General features: G+C 40.5%; 1 long non-coding RNA gene across 3 annotated transcripts in view; it reads left to right on the forward strand.

The window, feature by feature from the left end:
* The first annotated feature begins 299 nt into the window (after nt 1–299).
* LOC133388022 (uncharacterized) overlaps nt 300–22,933 on the forward strand; it is a 38,958-nt gene continuing 16,324 nt past the window's right edge. Inside the window, exons 1-4 of one of the 3 annotated variants that reach the window (XR_009763623.1) lie at nt 300–462; nt 1,156–1,202; nt 17,245–17,318; nt 17,699–17,925. This is a non-coding gene — a long non-coding RNA (uncharacterized LOC133388022). The remainder of the gene's footprint in view (nt 463–1,155; nt 1,203–17,244; nt 17,319–17,698; nt 17,926–22,933) is intronic. The other 2 variants (XR_009763624.1, XR_009763625.1) reach the window with 2 other exon arrangements.

A 22,933-nucleotide genomic window follows, 5' to 3' on the forward strand; every position in this document is an offset into this window, starting at 1 on the left:
CTTTGTCTCTTTTGGTTAAGGAATGGGGGGAGGGAGCCCCCATTTCTGTCTTGGCACCTGGTGCCTATCAGGAAACATAAGATAATAAACTTCAGAGGCTTAGCACAGACTTGGAGTCTCTGAGTGCCAAGAGGTTACTTGATAGTATTTCTTTACTTGAAGCCTCGAAAGAGAGCTTACGTTCTCAAGCATAAACAGGAAAACTGTGCATCGCTCTGTGTGTGTGTGTGTGTGTGTGTGTGTAGGGGAGGAGTCTGTCTGTCTCTGCACACACCACTCACAGCTCTTTGTGGTCATGAATTCACTGTAGAGCGAAAAGCAGCACAAAGCAGAGTGGTGCCTTACTGTGAGTTGAAGAAGTGCGTGTGAGAGGATTGTGAACGCAGCTCCCAGGACCCACAATGCCCCTTCGATGTGCCGAAGAGAAATCTAATGATGAAATTGCTTTGGAGAGCTAAAATGGTAATGAACGCTTCCTTGCTGCTTCTTTTTTTAAAGGCTTCCCTTTTAGGTGGTGAATCTCTCTTTCAGGATGGGATTTGCTTGTTGAAGGGAAACTGTGTACATTTCCTTTCCCTCTCCCCGCCCCCGCTGACACTCTCAAGGGAATGATTTCAACGTATCTTTCTTAAAACGTTAACCACTATTGCTGCGTAGTGTGAATTGCTATTTTGGTGCGAACTAATTGACTTTTCTGTACACGCGCTTGGTATGGGAAAGAATGGGGAGGTGGTGGAAAGAGTTAAGAAAAGGAAGATAACTGGATAAACGTTTTGACAAACTGTGAATACTGTCTTCTTTGGTAGTCACAAAGCGGTGCTTTAATATATATATATGAACTTACTTTAGGAAATAGCATCCAGGGGCTTGTAGCAGAACAGATTTCCAATCAAGTTTCATAAGAGGTGTTATGATAGCTTTCCCTCTCAGTTTTCTGACATAACTTAAAAAAAAAACTTTATGGACATCTTTAAAACGTTAAAACACTTTCATATCCTGAAAAAATATGTTTTAAACAAAATCCCTGACATAATTTCAGATCATAATTTCAGGGGAAGTGAAGATCTACTGTGATTTAAATGTCTGTTTGAGTGTTATCCATCTGCCTGAATAAGTCATCATTTTAATCTAAGCTTCTGTCTTTTTTTCTGAAAGAAGATTGGATATATGTGGGTTCCGGTTCCGGTTTAAGATGGAGGCAGGTAAAATCTGTTTCATCTCTTCCTTGATACCCAAGCGTGTAATTAGTTTTACTGACCGTAATTATCTAAATTACTGGTCCTTTTCCCTTCACTTGCCTTTGAGCTTCCCCCTTCTCTTGAATACAATTCTGCAATAAACGGCTGTAAATCTTGGCTCGAAACAGCAGCGAGCAATTCCGGGCAAGGAGCCAAGAAAACTCGAGATTGCTTTGAAGAGGAAAGTTTCCCAGCTACTAGAAACTTAAATTACACAAACACTAATACTAACCCAACTGGATATTCTACTGATTTTCAACCTTAAGACCCTCATGGTACTAACAAGGAAAGGATATAAAGAACTAGGCTTGTTACCCCAAGCAGCCGAGGTTTCCTTACCAGGGCAGCAAGTGAAGATTACGAAATTATTTCAGCCCAGACTGAATACAAACCAGCTTCAAGAGGATGTGTCCCAGGTCTTGCCTACGAACTTGCCTCCAATTATGGACTGGTCTTTAGACCATATAAATGACATCTATGGGTTGAGTGAAGACTTTCCTGCCTCTTTAAATTTAGCTACAGAACTTAAGAACGCAGAGCGTCAATCTTCATGTGGGCTTAAAATGATTGCCTCTCCAGAGGAACAGGCGCAATCAGATATACTAGAATCAGAACTTGACCCAGCTAAAACTCCCAGGAAGTCACCTGTCCTTTCCGCAGATTTGCAAAATAGCATTAGTAACACAAAATAAAATAATAATTCCCAGATGGGCTGGACTCTATTGATTCTAGAAGAACTTGAGCTCATTAAAACTTTCCTCACCGAATGCAACGCGTTATTGAACACCTTGGTGACAATTGCCAAGAAACCATATCAAGGAAATGATGATAAAATGGAAGATCACATTCCTAAAAACCCTGGGAAAAAGTCAGCCAACCCGGGAATGCCGACAAATCAGCCCCTCCGGATACGGAAAGGGCCATCCAAGCAAAAATCTACTGTTGGTGGGGGGGAAAATAAAAATTTCCCAAAAAATAAAAAGCCCAAGAATGTTAAAAACTATAAGCTACCACAATATAAGAAGCTAAATTACAAGCCACTTTTCGAGCTGCTCAACTCTCTTTCTAAAGTCTCTCCTAAGCTCCCTCCAGTGACAAACTCAACTGGAAAAATTAAGAAAAGGACCACTCCTGAGACCGTCCCTCTAAACCCTCCCCTACAAATGATCGGTTCGTCCCTTCTATCGCCTGCACAGCTTCTTTGTGATGAAAGCGAGTCCTGTACTCCATCTTCCTCGAATTTACACAAGAATGAGACACAGTCCTATCTAGCCCAAGCGTCTTGGAACCTGACTCTGATTCAGAATAAACTGGTTCTTCTTCATTACCCTAAGTTTCCACAGATCCAATCGCAATATCAGCGTAAACAGCAGCTCTTGGAAGTATTGAAACCTTTTCTTTCAAGTCAACTCCGCATCTCAGACATCTCCCGCATCGAGTATCTTTTCAACAATTATAAGACAGTGCGAGCTATTATTTCCTTTACAAAGCCATCTTATGCAAAAATGGTCTATGACTCAAGAAACTCGCTAGCCAGGTCTGGAATCTGTATTACGAGGTTTTTTGAGAATGCAGCTTCCCCTCAACCTCTTCATTCTACCTATTTATCTCCTTCAGTTTACAGACAAAGGGAGGTTCCTAATACTGCCAGACCTCAGGTTAGCTTAGTATCTTCTCCATCTCTGATCCCTCATACCACGGCTTCGCAGGAAGGATGCGCTCCCGACCAAGATCTCTATACAACTCTCTCAGATGAGCCTCTCGAACCGGAAGATATCCAGTTGTTGGAGTCATTTTGTGATCTCCCCAAGACCGAGCAATTTGCAATAATTCGAAGACTGGACCGACTTAAAGCGCAACTGTCCAACCTCCAAGTCGATAATGTTAACCAAGTTGAGAATGGAGGGTTGGATCTACAGCCTAAGTCAGTGGATCGGACTTCACACTCGCCTAAACTCCTCCATCTCTCCAACTCACCCCATCTGATGCGTACTACTAGACAAGTAATTGCTGAAATAAACCAGATCCCTCCTTTTAATGTAGCTCCATTGGATGGGAGCACAGTAACTGCTAGGAATCTTGATAAACCTAAACCCGTAAATGGTCCAGCTTGGTTAGCCATGTGCCATCTGGAGCCTGAGGAATTAGGTTCTCCACCAAAGCCTACATGTCCAGTCAGCAATCTCCCCTATAACAACAGATCTAGATCTTCCAATGGCTGCATTCAGAACCACAACTTGGATCAAATTACAATTTTGGGAAGCCCTTCAATATGACAAGATAAAAATCTCAAGGACAAAATGTCAACACCACCAGCTCCCCTGGACCCGATGGTATCCCCTAAATCACCAGCAGAGAGGGTCTTAGCAACACCTCCCATTACAAATTTTGTATCCTGGAATATAGCTGGCTGAAAAAAAAACTGGCTGATCTAGAGTTCATTGCCTATCTTCAAACGTTTGACATTGTTTGCCTTCAAGAGACCTGGCTTCTAGATACCAACTCTCTCTCCATTGAGGGTTTTAAGGTCTGGTCTAAGCCTGCAAAGAGAACAACTTTTACGGGCCGCGGCAGCGGGGGCTTAGCAACCCTCATAGCCACTACTTTGGACATTCAAGCTGCTGAGTTATTAGAAGTAACGCTTGATTCATGCTTGGCCCTAAAATTATCATTCCCTAACTCCCTATCCCTTATTTGTATAAATGTGTATTTCCCTCCTCTCCGCCCTAACTTAACAAAGCAAGTTTGGCTGGATTTTAATGGTTTTATAGATAATTATGTGCATTTATCCCTCAAGTCTCTTGCTCATTGGTGGTGATTTTAATGCTAGAATGGGAGTTAGTTATCCCAATATCCACAATAGTCTTTATTTCCCGCTGAGTGATCCAGCTATACCATCTCGGACATCGAGGGATAAAACTGTAAACAAAAGTGGCCTTGCCCTTTTCCATCTACTGATCAAATTTCAATTATTTTGTTTTAATGGTACTTATCTAGATTCTTCCAAGGGTTACATTACTTACATTTCAGATAGGGGATCCAGTGTGGTGGATTACATCCTGGGATCGCCTCTCCTAGCTACTTTTGTTAAGGAGTTTTCAGTGGAAGATAGGGAGACAGCGACCATCTTCCGCTGAGACTATCCCTACATGGCCTTATCCACCAGGTTAACCCATATATAACAGCACCACTGATTAGCAATCTCCAAGGACATAGACGTCTCAGATGGTCAGAAACCATGGCATCTGATATAAGGCAACTACTGATCTCACCAGTACTGGCTGAACTTCGCCACAAGGCCCTCACATCCCCAGAGAACATACATAGGACTTACGAGGATACCATCAAAGCCCTTAAACCTTTGTTGATATCAACAGTTAAAAATAGATCCTATAAAGGTCATAAACTTTGGTTTGATAAGGACTGTGAAACCAGGAAAAAAGGTCTATGCGCCCAGATTAGAGCTTCTAGACGCGACCACTCGGAAGCAGTTATGCTTCGTTTGCACTCATTAAAAAAGTCGTACAAAAAGCTCCTAAACGAGAAAAAACATGCCTTTTTCGTTAATAGTTGGCGTTCCTTGGGGTTGGCTGTTCTCCAAGGAAATGACGCAGAGTTCTGGAGATTGATACAGGGTGGACTCATGCAGAATATCTTTGTCCCAATTCCTCCTGTCCTCCCGGAATCCTGGGTTTTACATTTTCGTCAAATTTTTGAGAATAAAGACCCTACTCCTCCTTTCGTTAGCGATGTTCCCTCCTCCCTTTCCCCCTGGCCTCCAGTTACTGGTGCAGTTATAAGGGAATTAATATCTACTCTTCGCCCGGGCAAGGCACCTGGGGAACATATGATACCTCCCGAACTACTACTAACCGACCCCACCTGGTGGTGTCCAATTTTAGCCACACTTTTTTCAAATATAAATGCCACTGGTAACATTCTGCTGAGCTGGCACACAAATATTGTCGTGCCCATATTTAAGAAAAGCGACCCTTCTGATCCATCTAACTATAGACCCATCAGCCTGCTAGATGTAGTATCTAAACTATATGGTCGCTTTCTTCTAAGCAAACTGCTAGATTGGGATATAAAACACTCCCTTATTCATGTGGAACAGGCTGGTTTTAGAAAAGGCAGAAGTACCCTTGATCATGCCTTTGTTCTACACCATCTAATAAATAAGACCAAATCCGGGTTGTGTAAGTCCCTTTATTTAGCGTTTATAGACTTTTCCTCAGCGTTTGATCTAATTGATAGGGATTTACTGTGGCGTAAATTACATCAGGCAGGCATTGATAAGAGATTGTTGTGGTTAATCCAGTCTCTCCATCGAGATACCCGGTTAAGAGTCCGCCTTGGTTTGAACGGAGCCCTCTCTACTGAAATCCCGGTTAGAAGAGGTGTTAAGCAAGGCTGTTTGTTGGCCCCTTTTTTGTTCAACTTTTTTATTAACGATCTTATTCCCACAATGGCCTCCCCTGACTTCTTTCCCCCTTCAGTAGGGAACAGGAAGATAGCATCTTTGCTTTATGCTGACGACCTGGTCCTGCTGTCTCAAAATAAAATCGGGCTAAAAAGAATGTTGCTAAGATTAGAGGAGTATTGTGAGGCCCATCATCTATATGTCAATTATTCTAAAACTAAAATAATGATATGTGGGCAATATAGTAGGTCTAAATCCAGCTGGTCTCTAAATGGCCAACCACTTGAACAGGTCAACACATTTAAATATCTAGGCATATGTTTCAATAACAAACTCCGTTGGAGCCCTCAATTGGAGGCGACTAAGTTACTGGCCGCAAGGTCCAGTGGCCAATTAAGGAAATTTTTCTATTCTCGTGGTGGTCAACTTATTAACCCAATGCTAAAAATTTATGTAGCCAAACTCCTCCCTAAAATCCTATATGGTTCAGAGCTCTGGGGTCACTCAGAAAAAGCTAGCCTTGAAGTCCTCCAAAATACATTCTTGAAACAAATAATGGGCCTCCCCAGAAGTACCCCATCAGCCCATATAAGAGCGGAACTTGGTCTACCCTCTCTGTCAGCTCGGATTGATTTAGCTTTCCTACGATATTGGAAAAGAACATCTTCCACGGGTGACTCTCCCCTCACAAAACTTTGTTGGCATGATTCACAGAGTGTGGGAGGGTGTGCCTCAAAATTTACTGAATTACTAACAACCTATGACCTCACCCTAGACAAATTCTCAAACTTTAATCCATCTGAGTTACGCAATTGGATCTTTAATCATGATGCCTATCAAGATAGAGCATCAATTGTGGCAGCCTCTTTTTCCCTCTGGTTCCCTCAAATTAAACTTAACCACGCCCCGGCCGCTTATCTTACCAGTTTGACCTGTGCTCAGTTGCGCAGAGTCTTTACAGAATTGCGGTTTCAAACCATGCCCTCAGCTATTCTAGAGGGCAGATATAAGGGCACCCCAATCGCTGAACGCCTCTGTATTTTTGGTTGTAAAGTCCCTGAAGATTTAGCCCATTATATACTTTTATGTCCCTTATATCAGCACCCCAGAGAAAAAATTTTAGCTTCTTGTTTGAGTTCCACCAGGGGGTCTCCCAATGCAAAATTAGTAATAGAGTTATTAATGGACAATAACAAGCAGGTCACAATTGCAGTGGCTAATTTTGCTTTCGCTGCTAAAAAGCTTAGAGCAGCGTACGTAAACTCCCTATGAAACCAACTTGGTGACGTACTCAAGTTTTAAGTCTTCTGATTTTAAAACGTTTTCTTGTAATCCTTTGTGCCAAATCATGTCTGATTGTTTTTATTCTGTCATTTTTATGATGCAACGGCCTATGGCTATATGCAAATAAAGGAAATTGATTGATTGATATATGTGCATCTCCCTATGTTCTTTCTATCCTGCACAGTTGGGCATTTTTACTTTGTGCTAACTGTTATACAGCTGCTATATAGAGAAGGCTGTACTTCTGTGACAGATTAAAACAAGTACAAGTACACAAGTAGTAACTACGTGTGCTAAGCTCTATTATCCTTCTACAGGAAAGATGGGTTGCCTGTGACCCTCAAGATGTTGCTAGACTCCAGCTCCCATCACCCTCAGCATGTATGGCCAATGGTCAGGTTGATGGAGTGTGGAGTCCAACAGCATTGGCAGGACCTTAGGATCCTTATTCCTGCTCTACAGGACTAGGTCCCAGGAATTTCACTGGTGGTGATGAGACACAAAATAATTAAATATGGAAATATATTTTATAATTCGGCCAACTTTTTTTTTTGTATGAGAGAGCTTTTTTATGTGAAAGAAGTTAATCAGAAGCCTTAATTGATTCTGATTTAGAAACACGCTAGATGCAGAAGTGGTTTAGAGTTCTGGGTCATTCAGGATATTTTATATTATATAAAAATGTAAGCATCACACAATGCAGCTTGCAATGCCGGTTCACAGATTCACCCCCACCTGCATGCCGCTCACACCGCCTGCCTCGGCAAGCAGGCAAGGCAGTGGTGGCAGCAGACTTGGTGAGTGAACAGGTGGCCTACGCACGGTGGTGGCAGCAGCGGCTTGGTGTGCAGCCTACAGGGTGGCAGATACTCTCCAGGTGAGGCAGCGGGAAGGCAGTAGTGGCAGCGATGGCAGGAGTGCTGGATAGCAGCAGTGTTTGTCCAGGGCGGCATGGGGCAGCAGCGATAGAGGAACAGGTGAGGCAAGCAGGTTGGTGAGAGGAGTGGGGTTGCCTGGGGAGTGGGGGGTGGCAAGCAGAGTGAGCAGGGGACACAGCCCCCCCTAGAATCATCTCCATTTCTTAATGTCTCTTAGCCCTTTGGTATTAACAAGGCAGCAGCTGTCTATATTACCACTCTTCAGTTATAGCGATAATTTTACAAAAAAATAGGATCTACCCAAAGGATTGGTTGTTTTGGAATGAACCCTATCCAGACATGGCTATATCTGAGTAGAGACTACTCACAGTTAAAGAATCAGATCATATCTGCCTTTCTTCCACTCCTTCGTTACCACCCTGAACCCCCCTGACATCCACATGTTGGATGTCCATGCTCAAATAAGGGTTTGACCACCTTATTCATGCAGGGCAGGGCAACATGCCACATGTATTTGGCTCTATGCATGTAGCGCCCTATTAGAAAGAGGCATCAAATGCATAAATTATTATAGTTGGGCCTGTCAGCCCCAGTTATCATGGCCAACGCTCAAGGATGATGGGAGTTTTACTACATCTTTCGAGCCACATAGGCTCTACAAAGAGCCATGTCTGAATATGGCTTACATTAGGTTTTACTGTGGGATTTGTACTATTTCAATCATGGAATGTGGTGGTATTGTTTTATATGTAATTCACTAATAGGCAAAAAACCTTGCGGTTTAAGAATGTACCTATAGCCAACAGATATTTCTATCCAACTTTAAATGTTGGATGTTGTATCTGGCGCAAGCAGATGCTCAGGATGCAAAACAGTATAGTGACAGGCTAGATGCCAGTTGAAGCAATGAGCCAGACAAGTAATAAGTTTTAAGAGTCACTTTACTGACAATAGAATATATCACAAGCTCTCTCTCTGTACAAACTCCTCGACCCCCACACCGACTGGCCAGATCTGCTAAGTCTTATAGATAAGGCCAGCTGGTTGCCTTGGATACTTGTCCTTGAGATCTGCACGGACTCTGTGCTTCTTGGCCTTGTAACTCTGCTGTGGAAAAATACATTCAGGCACTCTTTCTTTGCCAACATTCCCCCACCTATTTTTTCCATAGCCTTCTTGCTTAGCATTTCACACATTATATCACATTTCAACAATACATTTCAGATTATGTTACAGATTCACATTTTCACTTCTTTTCATGTCATTTACATTTACATTTCTTGCATTTACTTATATCATTTTCTCCACATGATACATTTCTTTTTCTTCAGTTTACATCAGCATCATTTGTAATACAGTTACTACATTGCATTAGAATCTCAGCATCACTTTTATTACATTTCATTACTCTTCATGATTTCCATCATCCCACTTTTTCCAGTTACTGAAGTCTATATGTTTAATGGAATTTATTTTAAATCTAACAGGTGGAATACCTTTTGTTGTTCTCTCTGATCTGCGTGGTTGTATTTCTGCCTTAGTGTCTGTGTCTGTGTCAGGCGATTCCTCTTTTTCTCTCTCAGAGCTAGAACTTGATTCACTACTGCTGCCTGTTTCTTCTTATTTTATTGGTACTGTGTCTGCCTGTTCTTGTTCATTACTAACTTCAGTGTTTCCCAACTCCACATATGTTTTCTCTTCCCAATCCTGCTCTATTGCTTGCACGCTTCTGCTTAACACCACAGACCTTTGTTTTGGCATCCAAATCCTGTAATACGTGTTTTCAAAACCCAGCATGTACCCTTTGTCTGCTCTCCTTTGCAGCTTCCCTGTCCTTTTATTTTTGGGAACATGTACCCAGCATTCTGCTCCAAACCTAATCAAATGTTTTAATCTGGGTTTTCTGTCATACAATTTCTGATAAGGAGACATTCCAGTGGCCTTATGGAATATTCTGTTTTGAATGTAAGCTGAATACAGAACACACTCTCCCCAGAAACCTTGTGTTAAAGAGGAGTCACACAGCATTGATCTTATTGAGTCCTGAAGCAACCTGTTCCAGCGTTCAGCTAACCCGTTCTGATGAGGACTATAAGGGGCTGTTAACTCCTGTTTTATCCCTCTTTTATCCAAGTATTCAGTAAAGAGTGTCCTAAGAACTCTCCTCCTTGATCTGATCTTATTCTCTGTATTTTGACACCAAACTGCACTTCAATTTTTGTAATAAATCTTTTCAGTTTCTCTGCAGCTTCACTTTTAGCTTTTAGTAAATAAACAGTGCAGAATTTTGAAAAATCATCAACTATTGTCAGGAAATATCTTTCACCCCCCTGAGTAGGTTGAAATGGCCCCACTAAGTCCACGTGTATTAATTGATAAGGTGCATTTGTACTGGGCATGGCTTCTTTGTTCTTAGCAGCCACAACTGCCTTAGTTTGTTTACACACGTGGCAGTCTACATATTTTTCACAGTTTCTCAATGTCACATCATTACTGTTCTCTGTTGTTTTCACCACATTTTCATATCCTATATGGCCTAGTTTTCTGTGCCATAAATGAACACAATTATTATGGGGTTTCTTATTAGCACACATGAGTACATGATTTGTTTGTTTCACGTGTAAGAAGAACAATGAGTTCCTCACTATTCCTTTCATGAATATTTTTCTCCTCTCATTACATGCACTGAACCCCTTTTGAACATTACTGTGAACCCCATTTCATTGAGTTTCGACACAGCCATAATGTTGACTTCAATGTCAGGAACAAACAGCACATCTGTCATAATGGTATTGAAACCTGCTAATTTCACTGTTCCTCTACTTTTGATAAGTTTCTTAGATCCATCAGCCATTATCACATGATCCTCTACGTCACAAAATGTATGAAACATAGATTTATCTTTGATTATACTATTTGTTGCCCCACTGTCAATTGCCCATAAATCTTTACAGTTATTTCCCTGCTCATTGTTAATACATTGCTTATTCTTACTAGCATAGATCACCTGTACACATGGTTTTCTTCCTCTTTCTCTTCTTCTTGCTTCACAGTTCCTTTGAAGATGTTTTTTGGAACCACAAAAGTAACATGCTTTTTGTCCATACAGTCTCTCTTGTGCTGCTTTGTTGTTCAGCTTTCCTAAGTTGTGTTTAGACTCAGTCCTTTCTTGCTTTGCCATTTCCTGCCTCCTTTGGAATTCTTGTAAAAGTTTTCCTTCTATATAATCCATATTGAGATTGGCATCGTCCATTGCTTCCAAAGAGCTCACCAGACTATCATAACTTGAATCTAGTGAAGATAATGTGATATACACTTTTTGCGTTTGAGAATGTTCAATTTCACGTTCTGACAACTCAGTAAACAGTCTGTTTATTTCCAACAAATGCTCTGACATGGTTGTATCTCCAGATAAGCGCATCTGATACAATCTTCTGGCAAGATATATTTTAGAACTGGCAGTCTTTTTCACATGAATATTTCTTAAAGTTTCCCAGGTTTCCTTAGCTGTTGTTGCATCACGCACGTGCAGTAATTGAGAATCATCAATAGCAAGAACAATTAACGCCTTTGCCCTCTCATCCAGCCTTCTCCAATCTGCTGGAATAGGCACCCCGGCGGGTGGGTCTTCTGCGATAGCTTTCCACAGGTCTTCTTTCACTAGAAAAGCCTGCATTCTCTGTTTCCAAGTGCCATAATTTTTCCCTGTCAGCCTTTCCAAGGGAATCCCAGCCGATAACGTAATAGACATACTTTCACTTTTCACAGTTCACCGCCTTTGTAATTAGAGCTTCTCACCTCTGTCCTTCAGTCAGTTTTTCCCACGGCTCTCTCACAGCTTTCAGCTCAGCTTTCGGTTTCGCAGTCTATTGCTCTTCACACGCCTGTCCTCTTTACTTTTCTTTTGTCTTTTCTTCGGACATCCGTCTGCGCATCGAAACCATCCTCTGCTACCAGGCAATCCTCAGCACCAGGTAATCCTCAGCACCAGGTAACCATCAGCACCAGGTAACCATCCTCTGCTACCACTTGTTGGATGTTGTATCTGGCGCAAGCAGATGCCCAGGATGCAGAACAGTATAGTGACAGGCTAGATGCCAGTTGAAGCAATGAGCCAGACAAGTAATAAGTTTTAAGAGTCACTTTACTGACAATAGAATATATCACAAGCTCTCTCTCTGTACAAACTCCTCGACCCCCACACCGACTGGCCAGATCTGCTAAGTCTTATAGATAAGGCCAGCTGGTTGCCTTGGATACTTGTCCTTGAGATCTGCACGGACTCTGTGCTTCTTGGCCTTGTAACTCTGCTGTGGAAAAATACATTCAGGCACTCTTTCTTTGCCAACATTAAAAACCAGGGAAATTAGGCAGCTATAGTAAATGCACCAGGGGAGCAGGAGACCTGACCTCCTCTCTGAGATATTGTACTGCCCTACAAATTGGTCAAAATGCAAACACCATTTGGGTTGGTCTTTCACAGTCCAATTCACTTCCTGTGTAGCTTGGAAGAATTTGGTAACATGTGCCTCTCAGCATATGGCTATAGGTACATTCTTAAACCGCAAGGTTTTTTGCCTATTAGTGAATTTCCCTGCTTTTTAATCCGGGAGGTAAGAGATGGGATCCTGTGCAAGTTAGCACCAGCAGTAACAGAAATAGTTCAGCAGTGTATTTTAAATGTTATATTACTATCAACAATGCCTTTACTTTTACAAGAGGGTCATGGCTTAGTGGCAGAGAACATGCTTTGCATGCAAAAGTCCCCACATTCAATACCCAGCATCTCCAATTAGGGCTGGGAGAGATCCTTATCTGAAACCTTGTCAGTCAGTACTGAGGTAGATTGACCAATGGTCCGACTTGGTATAAAGCAGCTTCCTATGTTTCCTATACTCTACAGGGGATACACAAAAAAATATGCTTGAGACCCTTTCTTTAAACATTGTGCATCTTGCAATCTATATTACTTTGCAAAGTATCAGCAGTTACTACCTCTTCTGCTTTAATCTCTGAATGCCAGTCATAGGGCTCACTGTGACAGATTATACACTTAAGAAGCAACTGTGAGTTCTAACATTCTTAAATCTGAAAAGAGTCTGTGAATATGTGAAGTACAGCAACACTTTGTACAATTTACATTAAAAACCTCCAAAAACAATTGTTGGATAATATGCACATTTCTAGGTGTGCTTTATGTTTTGAATAGACCATGCCCATATAGCAGGTTGAACACATGCATCTTGGCCAGGCCAAGTTTCCTGTACGTCTTCATTCTTCCACTCCAAGCCTTGGGGAAATAATAATAATAATAATAAATATCCATTTCTTTAAAACCTTGAATCTTCAGATCAAAATAAATCACACTATATATTATAGTATACAATACGATACATATACATATTAAAGTGACTTTTTCTATTGTATTAAAATAACTTTCTATTCTATATAATGAGTTTCTAGATGGCATTTGCATTTCCTTGGGCTGGTGTTTGGACCTAGCTTACAGTACCTTGCATTTTTAGGTCACACTGATTTTGCTTAGTGAGCAAAATCCATGAAGCTACTTTATCGTGATCCGCAACATAGGCCCAAGAGGCCCAGACTTATATACTCTTGATTAGCAAGTGTACAAGGTCTCAGATAAAGTGCACAGTGCTTCTACATGAGATCCCTTTGTAAAGTAGAAATGCCAGGTATTGAGTATGGAACCTTCTGCATACAAACTGTGTGGGCCCTGCCGCTGAGCTAGGGGCCCTCTCCCAGCCAGACTCTTCTTATTATATTTCTATTTTGGGTGCATTAACATTTGCATCTAAGCCTGCCGCTTTGATATAAAATCAGACTGATTACAATATGCTGCTACTTAAGCAATGAATCTAGATGTTGGAAAAAATAAATTTTGCTTTGCAAAGATGTATGCCTTCACCCTGCTATGCTTAAGCTACTCTAGTTAATGAAGGATGGGCATGGTCCATTAAAAACAGAAAGCACACTTAAAATTTGCATATTTTTTTATTTAATTCACCTCCTACTGTTTTATGTTGTGCAGCCTGAGACACTCCTCATGTCCATTGGACATTATTCTGCACAACTGGCAGTACCATTATTCCACAATTGTTTTCCAGCTTTTTTTTAGTGTTGCAAAGTGTTGCTGTACATCACATACAGTATTCACAGACACAGAAGCAAAAGAAAATAATATACCATAGGAAACTTCACTAAAATTGCAAAGTAAATCAAACATATTTAAAGTGAATATGTGAACTACATCAACTGTCTCAACAAATATAATTGTTGCTTCCTCTCTGCTCAAATGAGACAAGTACAGCACAGCACATGTCTTGTTTCTGTTATCTGGGCAGATTGCAGGTGTTGCCAGCACTCATCATATGCTCAGAGGCACGTTACCAAATTCTTCCAAGCTAAACAGGAAGTGCATTGGACTGTGAAAGACCAACCCAAATTATGTTTGCATTTTGACAAATTTGTAGGGCAGTACAATATCTCAGAGAGGAGGTCAGGTCTCCTGCTCCCCTGGTGCATCCATTATACCTGCCCAATTTCCCTGCTTTTTAAAGTTTGATAGAAATATCTGTAGCTATAGCTATATTGTTGAACCTCAAGGATTTTTAACTATTAGTGAATTTCCATGCTTTTTATAATGGAGGTGGGGTTCCCTTGCACATTTAGCGTTCCTTTGCAAGTTTGCTGGGAATGATGAGATCATTCCTTCTCAAGCTTGGGGGAGGTAATGAGCATGGTACCAAAGGGCTCGGTCCTGGGCCCTGTACTCTTCAACGTTTTTCTAAATTACTTCAATGAGGAGGTGCAGGGAACTCATATCAAATCTGCAGATGATACAAAATTGAGAGGGGTAGCTAATACCCTGGAAGATAGAAACAAGATTCAAAGTGCTCTTAATACGCTGGAGCATTGGGCTGAAAAGAACAGAATGAAATTTAACAGAGATAAGTGCAAAGTTCTACACCTAGCATGAAGAAACCAAATGCACAGTTAAAAGATGAGGGATACTTGGCTCAGCAATACTACATGTGAGAAGGATCTTGGGATTGTTGTTGATCACAAGCTGAATATGAGCCAACAGTGCGATGTGGTTGCAAAAAAGGCAAATTCTATTTTAGGCTGCATTAACAGAAGCATAGTTCCAAATTACATAAAGTATTAGTTCCCATCTATTCAACACTGGTTAGGCCTCATATTGAGTGTTGCATCCAATTCTAGACACTGCACTTTAAGAAGGCAAACAAACAGGAGCAGGTTCAGAGAAGGACAAGCAGGATGATCAGGGGACTGGAAACAAAGCCCTATGACGACAGACTGAAAGGAATGGACATGTTCAGCCTTGAGAAAAGAAGATTGAGGGGATATATGATAGCATTCTTCTTCAAAGATTATCACACCGAAGAGGGCCAGGATCTCTTCTCGATTGTCCCAGAGTGCAAGATACGGAATAATGGGCTCAAGTTGTAGGAAGCCAGATTTTCAGTTCAATGGGATTTACTCCCATGCAATCCTGTTTAGGATTGCAGCTTCAGATTTCATAAAAAATATATTTAACATATGCAAATCTGTGCATCTGTCTTGTTGACATTTTCTTTGATAATATAGAAACTGCTGTGTCTGAAATACAAGGAAGCATTAAAGGTCCGATAATTTGATATGCTGTCTGGCAGAAACCACAGACAATTCCAGATCTAAGGTTTCCACTTTTCCTTATTCTTATTTCTTTTAATGGAAAGAGACAGGTTATATTTTTGGCACTCAGTTCATATGAAGTGAGAGCCAGTGTAGTGTAGTGGTTAAGTTGTTGGACTACGGGTTCAAATCCTCACATAGCCATGAAGCTCACTGGTGACCTTGGGCCAGTCACTGCCTCTCAGCCTCATGAAAACCCTATTCATAAGGTCGCCATAAGTCGGAATTGACTTGAAGGCAGTACATTTCATATGAAGCAGAAATTTTGTTATACAGTTTCTTGGTGCAAAGTACTGTTCAATCAATAATAAACTCTGTAGCAGAAATGGGTATCTCTGTTCCCTGGCATTAATGAAAGTAAAACCTTCCTTCCTCACAAACCCTTAATCTCCACCTGGATACAGGATACAGAATGAAAAAATGCTGTGTTTTCTCCATCCTTCCTCATGACCATGCTAAAACCACGTTTCCACTGAACAGTCTTTGACTGACAAGCAAGACAGAGAAATTTTGCTGTAATCTACATCCTTTCCCCTCATTTCTCCAAGCTTCTCTTGTTTTTAATAGCTTGTTAATGTTATGTCTACTACTCCTCACCCTATTTAATTTCTTGGGGGGAGGGGGTATAAAACACTGCCTCTTCTTCTGTTTTGTCAGATTCAAGTAGTGTTTGTCCAATCAGAATGATTCAATTGCTCATGCAAACTAAAAGACTCCTACTCAGCACACTATGACTTTAGTTCCACTGTTGGAGCCTCGAGATCAGGCACTGTATGAACACAGTACCAGTGACAGACTGAGAATACTGTAACCAGAACAGACAGAACTGTGAGAAGACACATTTTATAACGTGGTACAACAGAAAACGAAGAGGTACGCTAGTGCGTGCTTGGAGGACACAATGAGGAGAATCCTATGGCCCTTGCACTGGTGCAACTGCACTGGTATAGCCATTAAAGTCAAGTACAAGGGCTACATGATTGTCCTTAGCAGAACAATATGGATACACACTTTGACTTCTGCTGCTGTTGGTCCTTTTGGGCAGTTAAATTTCATGGGGTAGAATGATAAGGAAAGGCTTGACCCCCTGCACACAACCACAAACAAATGGAAGCAGGTTGGGGAATAGAACAGGACACTACTATATGGTTCATAGTCTAGATTGTAGTAGTGATGTTACCAGTGAAGTATGGGAACAGAGAGGCTCCCACAAAAACTTATATTTAAATGGACCTTTGTACATATCATGCAAGCCAAATGTTTTAAATTATTCTGTATGTGTGTGTCTGTGTGTACCAGACTGCACTGTAGTACACTAGGCTTTTTTTTTTGCTACTGGATTGAGAGAGGGCAGAAATATAGTCGTGTGAGCCTTGCCTCTTGGCCTTGATATAAAACCCCACTCTTCTCTCTCTCTCTTAAAAAAAGACGTTTGAAAGAAGTTTATTCTAAATTGTTTCAGTTCCCTCCCAGACATTCACATCTGTGACTATACCAATCCTCTGCCTTATTAGTAGTGTGATCTTTATGTTTATATTCAAAATGTAGGCAGTACCTTTTTGTTGTTATTTGTAGCTTTGTCTCCAGAGGCATAGTCATTGGCTAAGCTTTCAAATTTTCTGAACTACTATTTTATGTAACAGTTAACTGTCGATCAAAATGAATGTATTCTAACAATTTTTTTTTGCTTCCAATACTGCAGTGCTAAGAACTTTCTTTTGAAGGTGAAGACCTGATGATCTAAATATACAGTACTGGTAAAAAAAAAATATATAGGTAAGTTGTGAATTTAATGTGGAAATTTAAAGTGTTTGGAAAAAACATGACATAAATTAAGGTAGTATAGGCCAATACACATCCAAACCTTGCCTATCCTACTTCCATCAACTTACCACTTTAATCAAATGTTTAGTAACCATTCCAACATTATTAGTCTATCTCCATACTCCAGATAGAAACAATGGCAGAGTACGTACACTTAGGTTATACATTTTCCAGATATTTGCAGTTAAATGCAAATATTTTAACAACATCAACTGAATGCCAGAAATTATAGATGAAGAAAATGTCTGTTGACTGCTCTGAGGGCAATTGTATTATTATACCTACATCTTAGATTAGGTAATACTTTTAACTGTATTTATTTATTTTTCTAGGTCGCTATCAATATGCCATCAAATGTACAGCGTAAGCGAGCAGCTCAGAAAGCCAAATATGCTGAGAATAAAAGGAAGACTGCTGTAAGTGACATCTCCACACCACACCATCCTGCACATCATACTTATTACCATGAACATCACACAGAAATTTTGGATAGTTGCTCAAAAAGAAGACCTATGAGGAGAAACCAAAGGGCAACAAAGAACACCAACATATTAGCCAAGTTAGTTTCTCTAACTTCTTCTTTTTTTTTACAATAATTTTTATTCAAATTTTCATAAAACATACAAAACAAAATCATAAAACATTCAAAGACAAAAAACAAAACAAAACAAAAATGATTAAACAAAAAAATAAAATGTTGACTTCCCATTTGTCGCAGATCAAATCAGTTATAGGTCTACAATATATAACAATCCTGTCTCTTAAATTATATTATAAAATCACTTTCCTCGAGTAGTTATCTTAATTAATCATCAAATCTCATAAACATTACTTTATTCTTTCCACAAAAAGTCAAAGAGAGGTTTCAATTCTTTAAGAAATATATCTATCAATTTTTCTCCAAATAAACATGTCGATTAATCCATCTCGTTAATAATAATAATAATCTTATTGTCATAACCATAGTCTGTTAGGTCCAATAATTTCAATAGCCATTATTCCATTATCCATATTAATTCCATCTTCCATCTTCAATAGTCCTGTTAAGTCCAGTAATTTCAGTGTCCAATCTTCCATTATCAGTATTCCATAATAATCTTGCTGTCATAGCCATAGTCATATAATAAGAGTCTGATGGGAATTTCCTCTATCCCATATATTTTCTTGCCATCAATTCTGAATAAGTTGCTGAAATATTGTTGTAAAGTCATATCTCTGTTCTTCTTTTTTACAGAATGCACTGGCTCATCTCTTGAGAGTTTTTCCATTGTCACATGGCTGCAGTTAATTCCATAGATTTTCTCTATATCAAGCTCCATCACGTCATTCCAGTCCAGAAGATTATCCAAGCCATTGATAACTTTATCTCTAATATCTTCATTAATTTCTTCAGAGATAACGTTAAATTCCAAACAGTAGATTTTATTTCTAATATCCATAAACTCCAGATCTTTTTCCAAATCCACATTTGTTCCAATCTCCAGGGCTTGTATCTTCCCTTTATTTTTTCTTTTCTCATCTCTGATCTCATTCTCCTCTCTCACAGGATCCCCTATTTCTTTAAGCTCCTGCGTCATTTTGCTCAGTTCAATTTTCAGCTCCTTACTGCCCTGTCGCAGGGTTTGTTTCGTTATCTCAATCTCATCCATTATTTTCTGAAACATAATTACTTCCAGATTCTCAGCCACTTTCTTGATTGCCATTTTTAAAACCACGAAAACAAAACAAAACAAAAATAAAGAAGAACCACTTCTTATTTCAGCAACAATTGGGTTAATATTCCAGGCTTGATGACATCACAGTATAAACAGAGCAGCCTGCCTTATCTCTCTATGTTCAAGAATACAAAACAAATTTTGTTCCCAGCATCAAAACAGTTAGTGGCGTTGTGAAGAAGCAGATTCGTCAAAATAAAATAGACCAAAAAGAGAATAGTCGCAGACAATATAATGTTCCTCGGAATAGAAATCCCTCTTCTGTTTATATCTTTAGAATGCACTTCCAGGACAGCTTTTTGCAATAGAAACAGAGATAAGCTGTTAATTTCGTGAATAACAGAGAAGAGTTATAGCTCACCCAGAAGTTCTTTAAAGCTGATTCATTTGACAAATCTCTTTTTGCTGCAACAATTTAAACCAAGTAAAAAAAATAATAGAAAGAAGGGTGCTTGCCTGTTAGTCCGTTTTCTCTTTGAAGAAAAGATAAACGTATCGCATTAATCAGATAGAGCTTGTTCGGAAGTCCGTCCGGCATTGCTGGCTGGACCTTTTCTCATAAATTAATGAAATCCAGTCCTCCCAACAAAAACAGGCTTTTGAGGTTGATCTCTAAGTTTCTCCCTGCCCGGGAGAAATTTCATCAGTCAAAAAAAAAATGTTCTGACTGATTTATATCTGAATAAGCTTCTTTTGAGGCGGGAGCCCGTCTCAAAAGCAGGCACAAGCGAAGTCACCCTTCCCGGAAGTCAGTTTCTCTAACTTCTAAAGAAACACAGAATGTGATAACTAGTGGGATTCAAAGGTGTGCTAAACGGGTTTATATTAGAAAATTAAAGTATGCTGACCAAAGGTTTGAAAATTACATCATGCACAAGATACTACATTTTGCCTTCAAATCTGTTAAAACCAAGATTGCAAATATCAGTTAAAGATTCAGATTCGCCAGTTTGTGAGGCGTGTAATGAACCTTAGAAAAATGCTTAAAATTAAGGTCAAGTTAGGGATTCAAAACTTGAACAAAGTGTGTGCGAAAATAAAATTTGAAGAAATGGGTGTACCCAGAGGAATAAATGTAGAAACATTCTGCCAGATCTTTGGGGGGGGGATGGGTTCACAGTCAGCACAGAGAGCCTTTTTTTGCTGAGACTGGTGCTGAACCTACTTCTTCAGACGTCATAATGTTATCAAATCCTGTAGGTTTGAGATCAAAATGTTAGATATGGCTTCAGCAATCCCACCCAACATGAGTTAGCAGTTCATTATACTTAAACATGCAGTAGAAAGGCCCCCATAAAGGCCTCAGTAGCAAACAAGGAAATAGAAAATATAAATATGCTCTTATGTTTAAATAAGGTGTTGCTATAGAGTTTAGCTCATGATAACAGGATGCAGAATGTGGCCAAGAGATAAGAATAACAGGTGCAAAGTATGCACAAGGGTGTTAGGTACACATGTATTGTGGGCTAGGTGCAAAGGTTACTGATAAATGTATTGATTGAAAACACCGAGATAACCGGGACAGAAAGTCCCCAATGAGCAGAGGCGCTTATGAATTTACATTAGACTCTCGCCCCCACACAGGATGTATAAAGATAGAATGCACATGTAGGCTAACAGAAACAACAGGTACAGAGTACAGAGAGGTATTGGCGAACAGCCAAAGGGCGGTGCCCAATGGATGTTAATGCAGAAGGTGGAAAAATACCATGAGGAGGGGGGGAGTAAGTTGAAACCTATATAAGACTGCTTGGATGTAACTTCAGGAGGAACTCTCTTGGGCATGAGTCGAGAGGTAGCTCCTCCTGTGTACACAGAATAAAGGCTTTGATTCTTGAATGCTGATTTTGTGTCTGTAAGTATTATTGGCTGACTTATGGGCATAAAACACGATATTTTTGTAACAATTTGGCGACCACGAAGGAACTCTTTTAAACTCAGTGCCAAATCAGACCGCTGTACTCCGCCAGGCTGGGGGAGTGTGCACCAGACCCTTTAGGTCTGCCCTGGGGGCCATGAGGCACCAGATCTGATTGGGACGCTGATAATTGGAGTCCCGAACCGAGAAATCAGCTTCAGAACAAGGCAGTAGGGAAGAGCTGTGCCATTCGTCGGGACGCCGACTGGGGTAGGTAAGTGTTTGCCTTATATGTACAGAGGGGGTTGAAGGTAGGCGACTGTGTCGACTTCACCAGAAAGTACATAGACAGGCAAGACAAAAACACCCCAGGTAAGAATGGGCACTAAAGGCTCCAAGGTGGTAACGCCGCGGCAATGTTTTGTAAATAACTTTTATAAGTTTTTTAAGTAGGCGGTTGGCCCCCGTCTGAACAAGGGAATTCCTTATGCAAATGCATGGAGAGAGACGAGAACCTATTGAAGCCCAGTTAGAGTCTGGATGGCCCAGTTAGAGTCCGGGGCAGTGGGGGCGTCTCTCTCCAGGTTAAAGAAATAGGAATTGAGAAACCTAGGAAAAAGGTATCATAAATATTGTAGATATAAAGTAGATATAAAAGTATCAAGTGAATGCAAATGGGACTGGTTTCATATAAATAGATGTGTGAATAAAGAAATGTATAGGACAGTTGCTTTGTAATTGTAAAGAATTACCAGCCAAGGCAAAATGTTGTCATAAGTAGTCTGACATCTTCCTCTGTGTATTTGTGTTTCTCTGAAGCGTCTGTGATTAATATATGTAAAAGTGTTAGAAGTAATATTTGTCAGGAGGAATGATAGTTAAAGTTGGTAGGACTGTGATTGTGGTGGATTTGGTGTTATAAAGGTTTCATATGAGAGAAATGGAATGGCTAGACTGGGGAAATAGGGAAATAGTGGATGAGGTGATTCAAATCACCCCTTCTACGGTAAAATGTAAAGGTTGCCAACTTAATAATATTTTGTAATTGTAAATACATTACAGGCTGTTAGGCCAGAAGGGCTACTAAAACAGAATGTTGCCATAAATAGTCTGGTAATAAGAGAGGAAGAGTGGAATTAATCTTTGCTATTGACAACCCAATCCACACGGTCACAGGTGGGAATTAGGAGCCCAGATAAAATAATGCCCCTTCGGGAAACCCAAGCGATAGATCAGGATGATCAGTCGGTATTCATCTATGTTCCCTTTTCCACATCGGATTTATTAAACTGGACAACTCACACCCCAACCTTAAGAGAGGACACATCCAAAATACATGACCTTTTCCAGTCAATTTTTCTAAGCCACAATCCAACTTGGGGCGACATCCAGACATTGTTACAAACTTTGTTGTCAGCGGAGGAGAGGGGACTTGTTGTAAGTCAAGCAAGACGGCAGGCTCAGGCCGATAATGAGGGAGGCAGTCCCTGGACTCAGGAGGAGGCATGTCCTCTTGTGGCTCCTGCATGGAACTCCCGCACGGGGCCAGGAGAAAGATTGATAAATTACAGGCGCCTGATCCTTCTTGGGATCCAAAGGGCAGTTCCTAAGACAATTAATCTGAGCAGGGTATATGAAATACATCAAAAACAAGATGAGGACCCAGCCCAGTTTCTTCATCGAAGTATGACCACTTTTCGACAGTATAGTGACATGGACCCTAATAATCCAGTAAACTTGAGGCTCATAATCAGCCTCTTTGTGCGGGGGCCACGAACCCCTTTGGCCAAAGACCAATGTGCAAAATGTCGAGAAGGAGGACATTGGGCATATACAGGAGCGAAGCAAAGTTCCCACTGGTCAGAGATGTTCATGTCATCCGGAATTAACAGTTTGTTCTTACTGTAAACGGTGTTTCTTCATGGATGACATGAGGTCTCCAAGTGGTTAATATAGCTCCTCCTACAGCCCTGAGACAGGAAACGCTTCAGCGA

This window comes from Rhineura floridana, chromosome 6, assembly GCF_030035675.1.
Source record: "Rhineura floridana isolate rRhiFlo1 chromosome 6, rRhiFlo1.hap2, whole genome shotgun sequence".
NCBI classification, from domain to species: domain Eukaryota; kingdom Metazoa; phylum Chordata; class Lepidosauria; order Squamata; family Rhineuridae; genus Rhineura; species Rhineura floridana.